The 17,956-nt window shown below is 32.2% G+C and overlaps 1 pseudogene; it reads right to left on the reverse strand.

Annotated features, from left to right (window-relative positions):
• Nucleotides 1-587: 587 nt before the first annotated feature.
• Nucleotides 588-13,335, reverse strand: LOC125617585 (annotated as a pseudogene).
• Nucleotides 13,336-17,956: the final 4,621 nt, after the last annotated feature.

Here is a 17,956-nt window from a genome sequence, read left to right on the forward strand (position 1 = left end):
AAAACACCATATCTATGGTGCATAATAATGTGAAGCAAAATAAAATGTGCATGTGGAACCCTTATCTGTGATCTTCACTTATGATTTAAGATACTGATAAATTTATACATCATGTATAACCAGAAGAATGAGAAATTATACTCCATCATACACGATGTATCAAAGTGCATTCTACTGTCCTGTATAACTAATTAAAACAAAAAATTAAAAATTATATTTTAATAACTAATTAAGCACAGGATATGAATGAAAGAGACTGAAAAGATGTTTATTGCCCAGTCAGTGACTGAACTTAGTATTTTATTTCATCCTTTTGGGTACACCTCAATATTATAATATTAGATATGGTTGTATTATTAATAACAGTGACTAATATTTATTAAGCACTTATAGCATTATAGACATTTTTTTTTGATGGTGCTGGGGATTGAACCCAAGGCTTTGTGCATGCGAGGCATGCACTCTATCACCTGAGCCATATCCCTAGACAAATAGACATTCTTCTCAGTGATTTTTTTTTATGTACTAAAGTCCTTCATTTTTCACTACAACCCTTAGGAAAGTTTTTTTTTCCTAGAAAAAATATTTTATTTAGCTATCATGTCCATCTCCAATAGCTTATAATATAAATTTCCTGGTCTGAACTGTATGTTACTTTCTTTTAGAATGTTCCTTTTTTCTTTAAAATAATCTCCAACCTACTCTATGTGCTTGATTTTTCTAATCACTCAGAAATGAATTTTTGAAAGTCCAAAAGTCACCAGCTCCATGAAGTGGTGAGCTGGTTCTTGTTTTGGTAAACCATCTAAGTGTTTATACAGAGATATATGTTCATTAAATTCTCAACCATCATCATCAAATCCTGCTTCCCACTTAATTGGTAACTCTCACAGTTTCCCCTTTTCATTCACTCTTCAGACCCAATCTGAAAGGGTTGTTCATTTACTGTGGTTAGTTGTTTAGCAAATTTCACATCCCAAAGAGAAGACAGTGTCTCTGTTTCAAGTGCTTTTTCAGTAAATGCCTCACTGTCAAAAGATTGTCTCCTCTTGAATAAATTTTTCATAATAATTTGTTGTTGTTGTTGTTTTCTTTTGTTTTTAAGATCAGCTGTCTAGCTCTCTTTTCCTGGCCACAATAATCTGATGCTCTAGTCTTGTACTAACTCTAACTGTAGCAGATTGGGTAACTTTCATATCTGATATTAGGTTGTTGAAACTAATTTTAGGTTTCTCTCCATCTTGCTGTGCCCGCGAGTTTTTCTCATGCTGCCAGAACTATCCAAGCAGCTCTGACTTGGTTATCTACTTGTCAAAAGGGACAGAATCTGTCACAGCCACCACCAACTTAGGGCACGGTACTCGTTTTGCTTCCTTGGAGCATCTCCTAAAGTTCTACTAAGCCAGTTGCAACCTCCAAACCTTTAAGTGGTTTTCTGCCAGGTGCCTTTGTTATGTGAACATTAACAAACTTTCATGTCCTTAATTCCTAAACAATTCTTCTTTTATATTCTTTTCCTCTGTTTGGCTTCTCTGAGGTCTTCTTGGGAATTTCACCAATTGGAACACACTGCTCATCTTTCTTGTTAAATATCACCCTGCTAAGTGCCAAAATGTCTTTCAATATTACCTTTGGTTCTGACCTTTCAGAGAAGAGCATCAAGTAGCACAATCACAGCCACTGATGCCTCCTGTCCTCTAGAGGACAAAGGGAGACAGATAAGAATGCAGAGACTTTAGGGAACATTGCAGAAAAACAATCTAGGAATGATGCTTAAGCAAGTTTTACTACTATCATCCCTAGTTTACAGAGAAAGAATTTAAAGCAAAAGGAAGTAAAGCTTCTTGCTAAATTTCACAAAGTTAATACATAGTAGATTCAGAATAGGGACCCAGGCATTGTTGATCCAAGATAGGCCTTACACTGTAGAGTCAGTTCAATTTATGATAAATATCATGTCAGAGTGCAGATATGTCTGTGTGTACGTTTGTGTAAACTGAAAAAATCAAAGGAAAAGAAATTTGAATCAGTGATAAATCCATGGAGGAAATGCATTTTTGAAGGAACACTAAGATTCTGAAATGGCAAAAAGAATACTCAGAAAAGTGTTTTCTTTGTATTAAATCAAGTTTTTAAGCTTCTAAAAAGTAGGTACAACAAAAATTTATGTAGTATCTCTTGTGTCTATTTTAAAAATATAATTCTCATTTGATTAAGTGATGCTCCTTTAAAATTCCTATATCATGAAAATTTCACAGATAAACTAATAATATTCAATACAAAATTTAGATATGCATCTTTGCTAATGGACATGAGATATATTCATTAGACTAGTTCTCTTTATTATCTTTTGTGATTATTAAAATCTTTTTATCATCATAATACAATTTAGGTACCCAGAAAAAGCCTCTCCCACCCAAATAATTAAGAAAGGGTAGGGTTAGGCAAGGCAAGACTTACAAAAAGGTAAGACTTATAAAATGCTTAATTTGTTGATACTTTATCTTTAATGCTCTTAATCTTTTCTTTCTAACCCATCTTCTTATCTATAGGGATTCTTTTCTCATCCTTTCTTGTTTCTTCTTCTGAGATCCAATCAAATATATGCACAATAAATATCTCAATAATAGCCCCTAATGATTCAGCTTCCATTTAAGTCAGTTTTACCTTTTCTGAAGGATTATCAGTTTAAGACTCCTCTCTCAGTGGAGGCATTGAGAGTCAGGTATTTGAAGGATGCTTCTCCAGGAGAATTTGCTTGACGTCTTTCTAATGCTCCTACTAGGGTTTGGGTATTCAAAGGCAGACAACATAGGTGAAGTGTCGTGCTCATCACACAACTCCAAATGTCTCTACTATCAACACAATATATCTCTGTCAGTGCTGACCTTTACCACTCTGTTGAGTTAATGTTTATCAGATCACTCTTTTCTCTGCTTTTCCACACTATATTCTTTGGATAGAAGTCTCTATGTACATCCTACACTAATGGGGGTGGGGCAAGGTGGATGCATGCTCACCTCCTTGAGGGCTGAGTTTCTACATAAATTATCTGGGATTTTTCTGCATAGCTGATTTGTTTCTTATATTTATTTACTTATTTAGTCCATCGTTTATTTATATCAGTACAGAATATTGGGTATTTACTTTGTGTTTTACATTACAATTCTACACTGCTTTAAGTGTCTTTCTTTCTTTCTTTAACTTCATTATTTTCTGGTTTTGATCATTGGTACTTTTCTGTTGACACAAGTGTCCCCTGAACATTCTGATCAGCATAAGACTAATTTGCTTTTAACAGTTGCTCAATTTCTGGCATTATCAAAGGCTCTAGGTTTATCTTACATATTTTCTTCTCCAGTTTTAACTTAAGCCTTTCCCCAAGTGACCCTTGTTGCTTATACTAGGTCAGAGCAATGGAAATGTGCTAAGTGTGCTTACTGCTACTGGATGTCATTTCTTTCAGACCCTAACATCTGACAGAGCAAAGAATTGTATGTGTGTATATGAACACGTATATACACATCTGTCTTTCTTTATGTACCATTTGAATTTACATTAAGTAAAAAACTTATTCATAGTGATGTCTTCAGCTCTAATTCCTTACTACATGTGTCATTCTAAATTACAAAGAGTTATCAAATGTTAACAAAGATTAATCTATGCAATCTTCTACAAGGTAAAAAAGGAGTGAATAACTCTCAATTCCCATAATAAAGATATTACCATAATGAAAACACAAGAGGAAAAATATAAAAAGGAAAACTGCAGATCAATATATCTATCTCTTATGAACAGAGAATGAGTAATCCTTAAAATATTACCAAATAGAATTCAGAATGTGCGAGTGCACTTGTGTTTATGTGTGTGTGAGGGTTGGGTGTGTGTATCCCCATCCAAAATGAAAGACTGGTTTGGTAGCCCATCATATTAGATGGCTAAAGAAAAAAAAATCATATGATAATATCAATGTAGAAAAACACTCCATATAATTAACACCCATTTATGACATTAATGCTCAGAAAAATAGAAATAGATAATACAGCCTATTCGTGAGGAACATTTACCAAATATCTGTAGCTGTTTCATTTAATGATAAAAGACTGAATGCTTTCCTTCTAAGATCAGAAGCAAGGCAAGAGTGTCTGCAGTCACCACACTCTAATTCAACATCAGCTGTATGTTCTATCCAGTGCAATAAAAGAACAATAGGAAATAAAAGCTGTATGGATCAGAGAGGAAGAAGTAAATTTTCTCTATTTGTGGATGATATGATTGTGTATATAGAAGATCCCTAGGAATCTACAAAATGACTACTATTAATAATAACTCAGCAAGGTGGCAAATAAACTTATAAAAGCAAGTAAAAATATAAGAAGCAATGAATGTATGGGCACAAAAATATTAACACCCCTTAAAATCATCTTTCTTGTTGTCCTCAAAAAATTCTTAGATGTCAAGTTAACAAAACATTTATATTCTGAAAGTGGCAAAACATTGATGAGTGAAATGAAAGAATATTAAAAGAATTGGAAAGATGTATTTTGTTCATGTATTGAATGCTTAATATAGTAAACACAGCAATTTCCCCAAACCAACATATAGGTGTAATGCGATTCTTATCAAACCTTAGCAATAAGGTTTTACAAATGTAGACAAGATACATCTAAGATACATCTGGAAATGTTGAGGAATTGGAGGAGCTAAAGCACCTTTTAAAAACATGAATAAAGTGCAATTCTTATATCTCATTTCAAGAAGTATACATATAGTATGTATATTAATATATACTATTATAATGAAATATTCATATAGTATGTATATTAATATATATACTATTATATATTTGAAATATATATAGTAATTGAGACTGCCTAGTATTTGCAGAGAAATAAACACTCAGATAGAATAAACCAGAAATTCTGAAAATGAAACCACTTAAATATCCACAAGTGATTTTGATAAAGTTATAAATGCAAATCAATGAAGAAAAAATTCCCTTTTCAAAAATGATTCTGGAGCAAATAGACACAACACACACACACACACACACACACACACACATACCACATACATCCACACACACATCCACACACATCCACACACAGAGCTTTGACCTAAAAGTTACATTTTAAACAAAAATTTAATATGGATCATTTATGTGGAGGTAAAATTATATGATTTCAAAAAATCAATAATAGAAAATGTTTGGAATTGAGAGTGAGTCAAAGATTTCTTAGATTTGACCCAAAATGCATGATCCATAAAGGAAAAACTGATTAATTGGAACTTATAAAATTAAAATATCTTGTTCTCAAAAATTTCTAGTTAATAGGATTAAATAAAAACTCCACTGTGGAGAAATGATTTGGAAACCCCATCTGACAAAAGACTAGTATCTAAAATATAAAAAAGGCTCTTAAATTCTTTATATTTTTAAAAGACATATTTCATCCAAAAAGACATTTTATTAGGAAAGATATAGAAGTGAAAAATAAGCACACGAAAACACATTCAAAACTTTAGTCATTAGGGACATGCAAATTTAAATCACAATAAGATATAGTTAGACATCTATGAGAATGACTAAAATAAAAATTAGTGGCAACACTAAATTCTGGTAAAGATATGGAGATTCTGGATCACTCACATATTGCTACCATACATTTCAAGTTACTCTTGAAAACAATCCAGCAATTTCTTAAAAGACTAAATATGCAACTACCATATGACTCAGAATTACTACTATCATTGGCATTTATCTGCAAGAAATGATAACATATGTTCACACCAACACTGAGCATGAATATTCATAGCATATTTCTTCCTAATAGCCCCAAATGGAAACCACCCAGATGCCCTTTAAGTGGGCTAAATGGTAGGCAATATGTAGTGCATCCATCCATACCGTAGAATACTGCTGAGGAATAAAAGAAATAAACTATTAAAACAAAACAACCTAGATGAAACTTCAAACAAGTATGTTGAAAATAATATAAAAAAATCAAATCTTCAAGGATTATACAATTTCTGATTCCATTTATATATTATTCTTGATAAGGCAAAATTATAAAAATGGGTAGCAGAGTCCTTTGGTTTTGTAAAATGAAATAAAATGACAATTAGTTTTTTTTTTGGTAAAGAAAATATTGCACATATAAATGTCAATATCATTATCTTGGTGATAATATTGTCTTATAATTTTGATATTTTCTTTGAGGTAATTTGGGCAAAAAGCAAGTGGACTATCTATGCATTATTTATTATAACTATATGTGAAGTACAATTGCTTTGAAGTATGTTTAATTTAAAATAAAACCAAAAATTATAAAGAATATTTCAAATATTTATTTCATTTTTGTTTCCATTTCTAAGCACCTTAACCATTAATAAGAGAGACATTCTTTTTTTCTCAAGAATTTTCCTAACTATTGAGTTATCACTCAATAACAACAACCATGATAGAAACAATGTACAACTGAATATTGCTTTATAATATTTACCATATTTTCATAAAAAATTCCATGGCATAGTTAAAATTAATTATAGTTAATGCTATATTATATATGATAACTTTGAGACTTAGAGATAATAAGTAATCTATAGGAGCTGAAGTTTTTGCTCTGGGGTAGCGCTCTCACCTAGCATATGTGAGGCACTGGTCTATTCTCAGCACCACATGAAAATAAAATAAAAAGGTATTGTGTCCACCTACATTTAAAAAATAAATTTTTTTTAAAGTAAACTATAAAATATAGATCACACAAAACATCTATAGTACTAAAATTGTACATCTATAGTTTATACATTTTAAGCTCTGAAACCAAAATAATGTAGGATTAAAAATCACACAAACTCAGAGCTTACAAATCCCATTATAATGTAGGCAAGCACTTACCTTCTGGATCCAATGAGAACTGTGAATGATAACAACAAAAAAGAAAACTTGCATACATAATATGAGATAATATAAGGCTAGTAAATTATTTTAGAAGTCAGACTTAAATATTAAATTGAGTTTAAAATGTGTAAACTATAGATGTACAATTTTAATACTATAGATGTATTGTGTGATCTATATTTTATAGTTTACTTTAATTAGTGTAGATAAACAGGTGTACCATGGTTTACTCAGCCATTTTCTTCCTGTGAAAACTCCTCAGTTTTCCTATTTCTTCTTACAAATGACAGATAGCATGACAACAAATATAGTATCAAGTCCCTATTATGGCTTTTAATTATTGTTTTTAACTTTAGGCCAGCTTTCCTTTGTGTGTGGTGTGTGTGTGTGTGTGTGTGTGTGTGTATAGGGAATTGAACTTAGAGGCACTTAACCACTAAGCCACATTGCCAGCCTTTTTTGGTACTTTATTTAGCCACAGGGTCTCACTGAGTTTTTTTAGACCCTCAATAATTTGCTGAGGTTAGTTTTAAATCCTCCTGCCTCAGCCTCCCGAGTCACTGGGATTACAGATGTGTGCCATGGCAACCAGCTAGCTTTCCTTTTAAATTTATCTTTTCACTTTTTGTTGATATTTATTATTTAGTTCTATGTATGTATGTATGTATGTATTTGGTACTGGGGATTGAACTCGGGGGCACTCAACCACTGAGGCATATCCCCAACCGGATTTTGTATTTTATTTAGACGGGTCCCACTGAATTGCTTAGCCTCTCACTTTTGCTGAGGTTGGCTTTGAACTCGAGATCCTCCTGTCTTGGCCTCCTGAGCTGCTGAGATTACAGACGTGCACCACCATGCCCAGCTTAGTTGTATTTTCTTAATAATTATGTCCTACCTTTTATAATCTTCAAACTTGTCAGTTCCACCAATTTTCCTATTTTAACACTTATTTTAATCACTTGATAAACTTGCTCTTCTCAAACAAAAACTGAAGACCACAGTTTCACTTTTCATTAATAATAAAGGTCTGGGATTATAATCTACATTTAATTATCAGTCACAGATGTTTTATATTATATCATACTTTTCTTAAATGCTGCCTTACAAGAAGCAAAACACATTTTATACATTTTTATCCTAAATGAAGAAATGGAAACCTAAATAAATAAAATGATCTGTCCACGAAACAGGAGAAATTAAGTGAACAAACCACAACTTTTGTATTTCATCTCAAGCCTTGAAACTACCTTTGAAATCTTTTTTTTTTAATTTTTTTTTATTGTGGGTTGTTCAAAACATTACAAATTTCTTGACATATCATATTCCACACTTTGATTCAAGTGGGTTATGAACTCCCACCTTCACCCCATACACAGATCTTAATTTTATGTTTTTGACTCCTTTTGGTTAGGAATATTTAATCATAATCATCCTTCCATTTGTACTTTTGTAACATGGTAGTGTCTAGGCTATCACAGTGGCCCAGTTGTAAACATGTCCATGAAAAAAGGAGAAGCTCTGAATCAAAATCATTCAAATATTAATAATTTATCCTTATAAAATCAACATTTGACCACAGTTGTTTTTCTGAAATCCAGGAACTTATGTTTCCTTTGTTTTTACTATAATCTTAGTAAAAACATGCTCAGTTAATAGTGCATAAGCCCAACACTGAAAGGAGTTTAAATTTTGCTCTAAGAAGCTTTTGACTCTCATAGCCTGAACAAAGAAGTCAGATGCAAAAAGGAGAACTAGAAGAAGAAAGAAAAAACACCAACTTGATTATTTTATATCTGAGAAACTATGGTAAAAATTATTTTTGTTGACCGGGGAGGACTTTGGCTTTAAAGTGGAAACAAATAAATTCTGGTAGTTCATAAGCCTATTATTTCAAAAATGTCTCAGGATATCTTCCTGCTTCTCTTCAGTTGTTCTCACTGAAGAGGAACTGGCTTCATGGTGCTGAGCTTTAATGTGATATGATGTTTCATACTTGCCATTCTAAGGCTATGGGGCAACTGTCTCTTGGGAAAGAAAAGGCTATATTTTGTTTCAGAAAAAAAAAATAATTAAACCCTTTCTAACTTAGTCGATCCAGGGCTAGAAGGAAAAAGAAGATGCTAATTCCTAGGGGATCTATATAATCCGATGTCCTGAAAAATCATTTGGCTCATAAGTTAAATAACTTTTAAAAACTAAAATTCAAAGAAAAAAAAGTGACAAAAGCCAAAATAAATAAATAATAGTTCTGTTTTAGTCAGCTTTGTTGCTACTGCAACTAAAAGACCCAACCAGCTCAATTATAGAGGAGGAAAAGTTTAAGGACTCACGGTTTCAGAGGTCTCAATCCACAGACAGCAGCCTCCATTCCTGGGGCTGCAGGTGGGCAGGATATCATGGCAGAAGTGTGGCAGAGGGAACCAGGACACATGATGATCAGAAAACACAGAGAGAGGTTTCCACTTGCCAGATACAAATATATACCACATTGCTATGTCCCCAGTGAACTACTTCTTCCAGCCACACCTCACCTGCCTCCAGTTACCACTCAGTTAATCCCACCAGGGATTAATTCAATGATTAGGTTGAAGATACAACCCGATCATTTCTTCTCCAAACCTTTTCTCATTCTCACGTGTGAGCTTTTGGGGGACCCCTTATGTCCAAATCATAACAAGTTCTAATGCTAAAAAACTTTCTTACAAATAAAGGAATACTGAAAAAGATTGATTCTGAAAGAACCACCTGTGGTAAATTATTTAAATTTAAATTTATTGTATTAACTTTCACAATTTTTAGTCAAATTTGAAATTTCAAAAAGCAGATTGGCCTTTGTTTAATGAATGAATAAGTTCTATGTTTTTAAAATACGTTTTTTTCTTCTCATGCAAATCTAAAATAGTTTAACTCAATTTTTTCTTCAATAGAATATATGAGTGTGGAAATTAGTAATTCAACCTGATTATGGAACATACTTTCTTTATTTTTGTAAGCTTTTAATTTTCATCTCCCTTTGACTTTTTTATCCTGTCTCAGAAATAAAGCCTCTTGAACTTAAATTTTGAGCATTATGTGAGAGAATTGGCACAAGGAAAGTGAAAAGAAGCTGAAGATTATTAAGCTAAAATTATCATTAGTGAATGTGCCAATGTTTTGTGAAGCCTCAGTGCTATGGGTAAGACCAATGAGACATGGAATCCCACTAAGGAAGCATATTAACTTAAGAAAATAAAATACCTCCCTGAGTCTTCCCAGTTCCCAGCACAGACATTAATTAGCTTTATTTACATAGTAAATGTGTCAAGAGGAATTTGAAACAACCTTTAAGGAAATATAATCTGATGTATTCTAGCTGTTTTGACTTTCAAGGTAAATGCAGAAGAAATACTTTATTTTAAGGATAAAAATAATTAAATGCCTTTCTAAACTTGTACTTCAGTGTTATCAGGGAACACTGTCTTGACCATATCAGTTAAAGGAAGGGGCTCTGTATACCTCATACTTGTAAATTCAGCTTATACACAAAGTCTATGAACAAAAGCATTTATCTATATGTAAAGGCAAGGTGATATAGATGGCATATTCGAGCAATTAATACTGTTTTCTCCCATTTCTATAAATGATTTTCTGACTATAATCCCCTCTTCCATGAATTCTACATTCCCAGTAGGCCTCATTACAAGTCTTGGAAAATTATCTTTCATAAGTAATCTAGATATGGAGAACTTTGGGGTTAGTGGTACATTTGCTTTCCAAATGTACTTATCTTGTTTATTGAGGCTACACAGTTTGATCTCATGATACTAAAATTTCTTTAAAAATGCTGTTGAATTTTACCATCTAAAAACTATACACGTTGATTATTCCAAGGAGTTCAGAAAATGAAATTGTGATGATGGAGTTTCAGTTACATTTTTCAATGACTTGAGAAATGTAGTTCTTCATTGCATCTTCCAAATTATACCACATGAAAAGTGGTTTCCATCAAAGTTGATATGATGAAAAATTGTATTATAGCTCCTCTGTTATATCAACTAATATAATATGACGACTCTCTGTTCATTCAAGGGAAGATAGGGAAAGGGAAGTTTATAATTTGATTTAAAAAGTATTTTAAAGGTGCTGTAGTCTTTTCTGACAATAGTATATTTAGGTAGAAAAACTCAATTCTGTGTTCACACACTCATACACCCACAAGCATATACATAAGTGTCCAGGCTAACGGTGATGTGATGGTATTGTAATATATGAAATATTTAATTGAGCAATGTTCCCAGAGAAGCTAAGATGAAAGATAATGGCTTCTTTAAAGGAAGATGAAACCAGTGACTTTAATACTTCAATCCTGAAAAACTTCTGTTCCTATAACCCCTTTATCACCAGGCCATCCATCAGAAGATAAGTTATCCTGGGCTCCCACCCCAGGAGCAGCTGACATAGTCTGGATTGTATGCTTCAAGCACAGTAATCACATGAATGATGGAAAAATCACAACCAAGGAAGTTTAGGCATGAAAACAATCAACAGGTATTAAATTAATTTCTTAGTTAAATAGCAAAAATATTATACATACACAACACTGTTCCAATTTGTCAGAATGGGTGTTGTAAACAGAAAATAAGTGGAGTCAGAATTTTGATATTTTCACCCTCCAAAAAAGGATTAAATTCATAGAACTTTTAGAAAAAAAACGAATCTTGTAGAAATGTAGTGTACATTTTTAAATAAATGGCTAAGTTCTAATTTTTTGATGTATTGGCATTTTGCTATGAATATTTTTAATGCATATATAAAAATGGATAACATTTACTGAATGCTACAAAATGTCTGGTACTGTTTTTTCTAGACGTTTCATGTGCATGCAATTATCCCTTGTAATAGTTGCAAAAATATTCTCATATTTCATATAAGGAAATTGTGACAAAGATTGACTAAGTGACTCATTCAAGGTCATAAAACTATTAATTACAAAAACAAAATATAAACTTAAGCAGAATGACTTGCAGTTTACTTATTTAAACAGTAGGTAAATGGTCTATCCACATAGAACATCAATTTATTCTTGCTCAATATGTCCTGATCAACTTGATATGCTTGATACATAAAAACTTTTTTTCAACAAATATAATTTTAATTACAGTGAAATCCAAAATTAAAAGATTAGAAGAAGGCTAGATTAGACGTAGCTTATTTATTATAGTATTTAATCAAATTTAATACTTTATATACAACCAGAGATATGAAAAAATGTGCTCTATATGCTTAATAAGAATTGTAATGCATTTCACAGTCATATATAAATAAAAAAGTAATTAAAAAAGAATTTAACTCTTTTAATCTTTCCTTAAATTTATTTTTTAAAAAACATTTATTGTATGGAAATTATAATCAATAAACTAGCTTATCAACCAAGTGATTTAAACATAATGATGCTTTACATTTTCATTTGTTTGTAAGGTCATCTGTTTCTGTACAAACTACTTTGATTTGACGACAGGAAATTTCAGGTTATAGGAGACTTCTTAGTATCCAGCATTTACATCCTGCAACTATACCATAAGTTGGTGGGAAATAATGAAGACTGAAAAAGTTCTCAAAATTTCATTTGATTGCAAATTTTACTAATCTAATACCATTCCGGGTTCCCAGATTATTTTTTCCTTTTTTATGTACATGCATAATCTCATTTATTTATTTTGTGTAAATGTGCTTCAAATTGACAATTTCAGAATTCTTCTCTTTGAAGGGATATTGGGGAAAGATGGGCCTTCACTGCCACAGCACTGCAGAATAAATTTAGATTAAGGTATTCTTTGATGAGCTATTGAGACCAGCAAGCCACCTTTAGAGTCTTGGCTATAAATACTAACAATGTCACTTCCCATTAGGTGTACAAGTGTCGGGAATATTAGCAAATCATATCCTGTTTGGGTTTTATTATCCTCTTTAATTTGGGGGCCAGAAAAGTTGATATGAATGATGTGACATCTAAAATGAAGTTTATGTAATTTCTGTATGATTTGCCTTGATACTTTTTTTGTCCTTTATAAAAGAACAATGTGTAGCCAAAGCCCAGCTAGCTCTAATAGCTTCCTGAGCAAAACATAGATGACTTACAGTACCACTCCAGCCACTAGCATCTTAATTCTCATTCTAAAGCCATGTTTAAATTTAGCATTATTACACACATTGCTTTGTTTCAATTTAAGCAGTTTGATAGGAAGAAAATTTCTATATACAGTTGTTGAGATAATATACTTGTCTTATATTTAGATTTTAATTTTTTAACCATCGAAATTCAATAAAAGATTTTGCATATTTTACTAATCAATCTAAAGTAGATCACTGTGTTCATCAACCCTGCCATATCTTTCAGTATGTACCTGGAAGGTTTCAAGGTCTTCATCAATGTTGTCATATTCCATTTTCATAGCTACCCTATGTTGTAGGAATTATCATTATCTTCATTTTCACTTATGGAAACAGGTACAGAGAGGAATAGAGGGTGAAGGAGTCAGAATACAAACCCAGGCAGATGAGTTCCAAGTTCATGCTTGTCCAGCATAGGAGCAAGATCATAGAAAAATTCCATTTGAAAGTTTTAGACAAATGTAGACAAATCCCAAGTGCCAAAAACTCATTTTAAAAAATAGTTTTGTGTTCCTAGGCCATGGGAATAAGGATGATATTTGAATTTTTAAAAGGGAATCTTATGCATAGGCAACATATGTAATGACAAATGTGACATTTATGTCAAATACAGTGAACATGCAAGCACTGAAATTCCACAATCAATATTGTGATTGGTGTTGAGCTTCTAACATCTTGATGTATCTTTACTAGACAGCCTTACTTCATAAAATGAGAGAGTTAAAAAAACAATAGTGATCAAGTTCTTTATAGAGTAAGGTCACCCAGAAAGTGTATGGACAGGAAAGGAACTACAGTAAACAGCCTTCACTCTTTTTTTCTTTTTTTTTTTTTTTTTTGAAATTTTTTATTTTATTTTCTTCCAAGTCAGAAAATTTTGCACATTTTAAAATAACTTTATGATATGAGCTTTAAAACACTTTAAAATCAGCAACTTGAACTAAAGAATATAGCCATAGCCTAAGCCAGGTTCCTATCCTGCTTCTGGCTCAGATGAAGGGTTAATGGGCGGCCTCTTCCTGGGTCTATTTGGCAATCTCAGTCCACTCCATGGTTGTGCTTTTGAATGGATTTCAGAACATATCAAACCACATCCCTAAAGAGAAGTGATCATCCAACCCTACTTTGCCTGGTAGGTTCGATGGCAATTGTCTAACTTGGCTACCAAATTTACTGAGAAAACTTGAAGGCAGCCTCTGGACAGTCAGATTCTTAGAGCTGGAGAAGGCTTTTATAAAGACCTTGTGAGACAGGAATAATAGAGTAAGATCTAATTCTTGGGATCAGAGCAGAAGTTTTTAATATACATGGTTATATTCTATCACAGAGACAATAGCGTACTAATATTGATGGATTAAAGAAAATTAGATGGATTTTTAAAATTGGCTATTGAATGTTTACCTGAAGAAGATATTTTAAAGGCACAGGAAAACTTTTCTTTTTTGTTCCTTTAACTTAAGTTTTAGACAAATGTAGGACTCCATTCTACATTTTCTTTGGTCTATTCTTTAACCTCATCCAGGAGTTAATTTTATTCCAATGAAGAAAAAAAAATGTTGTTTTCCCAGAGATATGAAAAACTAGTCCTAAAGAAAAGGAAAACACCTGTACTTTTCTCCCAAAGAGGTATTTACTTTCCTTCTTTCATCAAAAATATATTTTTTTAACAGTTTGGCCCTCTATCTTGAGACTTTATAAGTTGTGATGGATGAGATTTCTGAGAACTCCATGAAAGTTTCTTATATGTGGAATCTTAAAAAGAGAGAGAGAGAGAGAGAAAAGATGACACAAAAGCAAAAAGGAGAGTAATGGAGATGTGGAAGAGGATGGGGGAAGGGGAAAGCAAAGAGTAATGGGGTTAATATGATCAAAACATGTTCTATGCATGTATGAATATGCCACCATGCAACCCATTATTCTGTATAATTAATGTGCACTAATAAAAATAAAAACAAGTAAATTAAAGGACATCACACACATATCTAACAATTTGAAAGTTAAAAAAAAAGATGAAATACTTGAATGTTTTATCTTGAATGTTTTTATCTTTAATGTCTTAAAAATTACTTGGTAAAAATTGTTCTTAACACTTACACATTCATCCACATCCCAAGCTCTTTTATATATTTTATTTAGAGACAGGGTCTCGCTGAATTGCTGAGGGTGGCTTTGAACTCGTGATCCTCCTGCCTCAGCCTCCTAAGCTGCTGGGATTACAGGTGAGCACCACCATGCCTAGTCTCATCCATTCTTTTTTTTTTTATTATTATTATAATTCGTATATGACAGCAGAATGAGTTATGGTTCTTATTACACACATAGAGCACAATTGTTCATCTCTGGTTGTATACAAAGTATATTCACACCATTCATATTTTATCTGTGATTTCAGTTCATGAATAAGTAAGATGCTCACAATTGAATTTTATTCTCTTTTTTCTTGGATTATTAGGTCTACAGAATTTTTTAGTCAATTTTTATATATATTAAACTTTCACAAATTACCAAAAAAAAAAAAAAAACCACTATGATTTTTTCGGTCATCATGTCCTTAACAGAACATGAAAAAAATATATAAATAATTTTTGACCTTCACACTTCTTCACCAAAAATATGAGTATTTTTGAAAGAGCTTTTACAATTTGGAATATCTTTCCTGAGCTCAAGACCTTTAAGCACTCTGTGGAGTATAAAGTATTTTGGCACAGTGCTCACAAGAGATGCATTGCATCTGTGAGAATATGATTCTATTAGTGTAGTTAATGTTTATATTAAAGCCAATAAATGCTGTACTATGACTTTGGTATGCTTTATATTTTTTTGCAAATTGCTTTTGCATTTGTTATGATCTTGTGAAGTATTAAAATGAAAAAAATACATGTTCTTAGTAGAAAACTGAAGGTAATAAAAGCTAAGATCATTTAAATTTCTCTTTAAAATAACATCTATTTTTAAAATTATCTTATAAAATGAGAACTTTTTGAAGAAACGTAAATACCCAAATGCAATGACTAGAGTGTTAGTATCCAATATTTTAAAATTTAAATAAGTCAAATAACAGCTTCTTGAAAAGAACTCAGAGATTGGAGTGTAAGGAAAAGATATTATGCTAAGTAGCATTTAAATATTTATTAATCATTTATTCAGATTTGAAATCAATTATTAAGAAAACAATAATTTCAAATTACTTGGAAATAAGCAAGAGGATAACTGTATACCTTCTCAGTATTTGCTAGAGCTTACTAGGTGGCTCAAACTGTCCTATTTAAAGATTAATTTAATTCTTTGCTTAGCTAAGGGTGTTTGTTTTCCCTGACTTACTATTTACTACCAGATAAGATATTTTACAACTCTGTAAAGGTTGATGTTTGCTTGTAAAAAAACAATGATCTTTACTTTATACAATAACAAAACACATTAATTTTGTTTTATACAAGTAATTTATGAACATAATAAAGCTAATTCTACAGGTTATAGTTTCCTTGTCTTGTAGGACAATAACCAGTATTGAATCTGTTTTAACAATCTTATTTCAATATTTCTTCTTTCAGTGATTCTAAATTACTTTATTCCTTCTACATTTTAGGGGGGTGGGGTTTAGTACCAGACATTGAACTGAGGGGCACTTAACCAATGAGACACATCCCCAGCCATTTTTTTGTATTTTATTTAAACATAGGGTCTCACTGAGTTGCTTAGTGCCCTGCTAAATTGCTGAAGCTGGCTATGAACTTGAGATCCTCCTGACTCAGCCTCTTTAGTGGCTGGGATTACTGGTGTGCGCCACCAGGAATCTTCCTTCTACCATTTTTGAACCAGCATTCCCTGTATGACCTAAGTGATCTTTGAAATATGTTCATCCTATGTGTTAGAGTCTGTAAATAAGTCAAAATAACACCTGGAATTTTGTCAGGGGAATGTTAAAGTTCGTAAACAAGTCTGGATGGTGCCTGGCAAAATGCCAGAGGGAGTGGTTTGAGAAGTAACAAAAGCGAGCCATTAAGTGTAGAGATTCCTGATTGGTTGACTGATGTATCTAGTTTATGCTAATTAGATAAGCTGTGTGGAATGTATAAATACTGCTCCTGTCCTGCAATAAAAGGCTCCTACTCCTGCTGTATCAACGTACACAAGTTATTCGTCACCCCTCCGCTTATTTTGCCCAGCCAGCCGGGCTGCGGCACCTATGTTTATTAGAAAGTCAGGGTTTTTCACCTTTTGAAATCTATATTTTAACAGGCGTTTATTTACATTTTTCTTTACTCTTTAGTTAAAATATATATGAGATTTGAATTTGCATATAATCTGTTGTATATTTCTATAATACTAATTCAAAGCTTGCATCTCTTAGTAACATTATAACTTATTAGGTCCTCTTTTAATTGCATTTTCATTATTATCTATTATCTTAAATTTTCTCAAAAATCAATTAAGATTAACCTAAAAACTTTTCTCCTAAGTTTACCCCAGGGCTTTGACTCCCAATCCCGATATTTTATTTTTTTTTTTTTTGGTAATACAGATAGAGAATATTGTATTATAAGCTAAGAAAAAATAATCTGCTGGGCCCAGGGGCACATGCCTATAATCCCAGCTGCTGGGGAGGCTGAGGTAGGAAGATCACAACTATGAAGCCAGTCTTGGTAACTCAGCAAGATCCTGTATCAAAATTCAAAATTATTTTTTAATTTTTTATTGTTGGTTGTTCAAAACATTACATATTTCTTGATATATCATATTTCACACTTTGATTCAAGTGGGTTATGAACTCCCATTTTTACCCCATATACAGATTGCAGAATCACATCAGTTACACATCCATTGATTTACATATTGCCATACTAGTGTCTGTTGTGTTCTGCTGCCTTTCCTATCCTCTACTATCCCCCCTCCCCTCCCCTC

This window comes from Marmota marmota, unplaced genomic scaffold (assembly GCF_001458135.2).
Source record: "Marmota marmota marmota unplaced genomic scaffold, marMar, whole genome shotgun sequence".
NCBI classification, from domain to species: domain Eukaryota; kingdom Metazoa; phylum Chordata; class Mammalia; order Rodentia; family Sciuridae; genus Marmota; species Marmota marmota.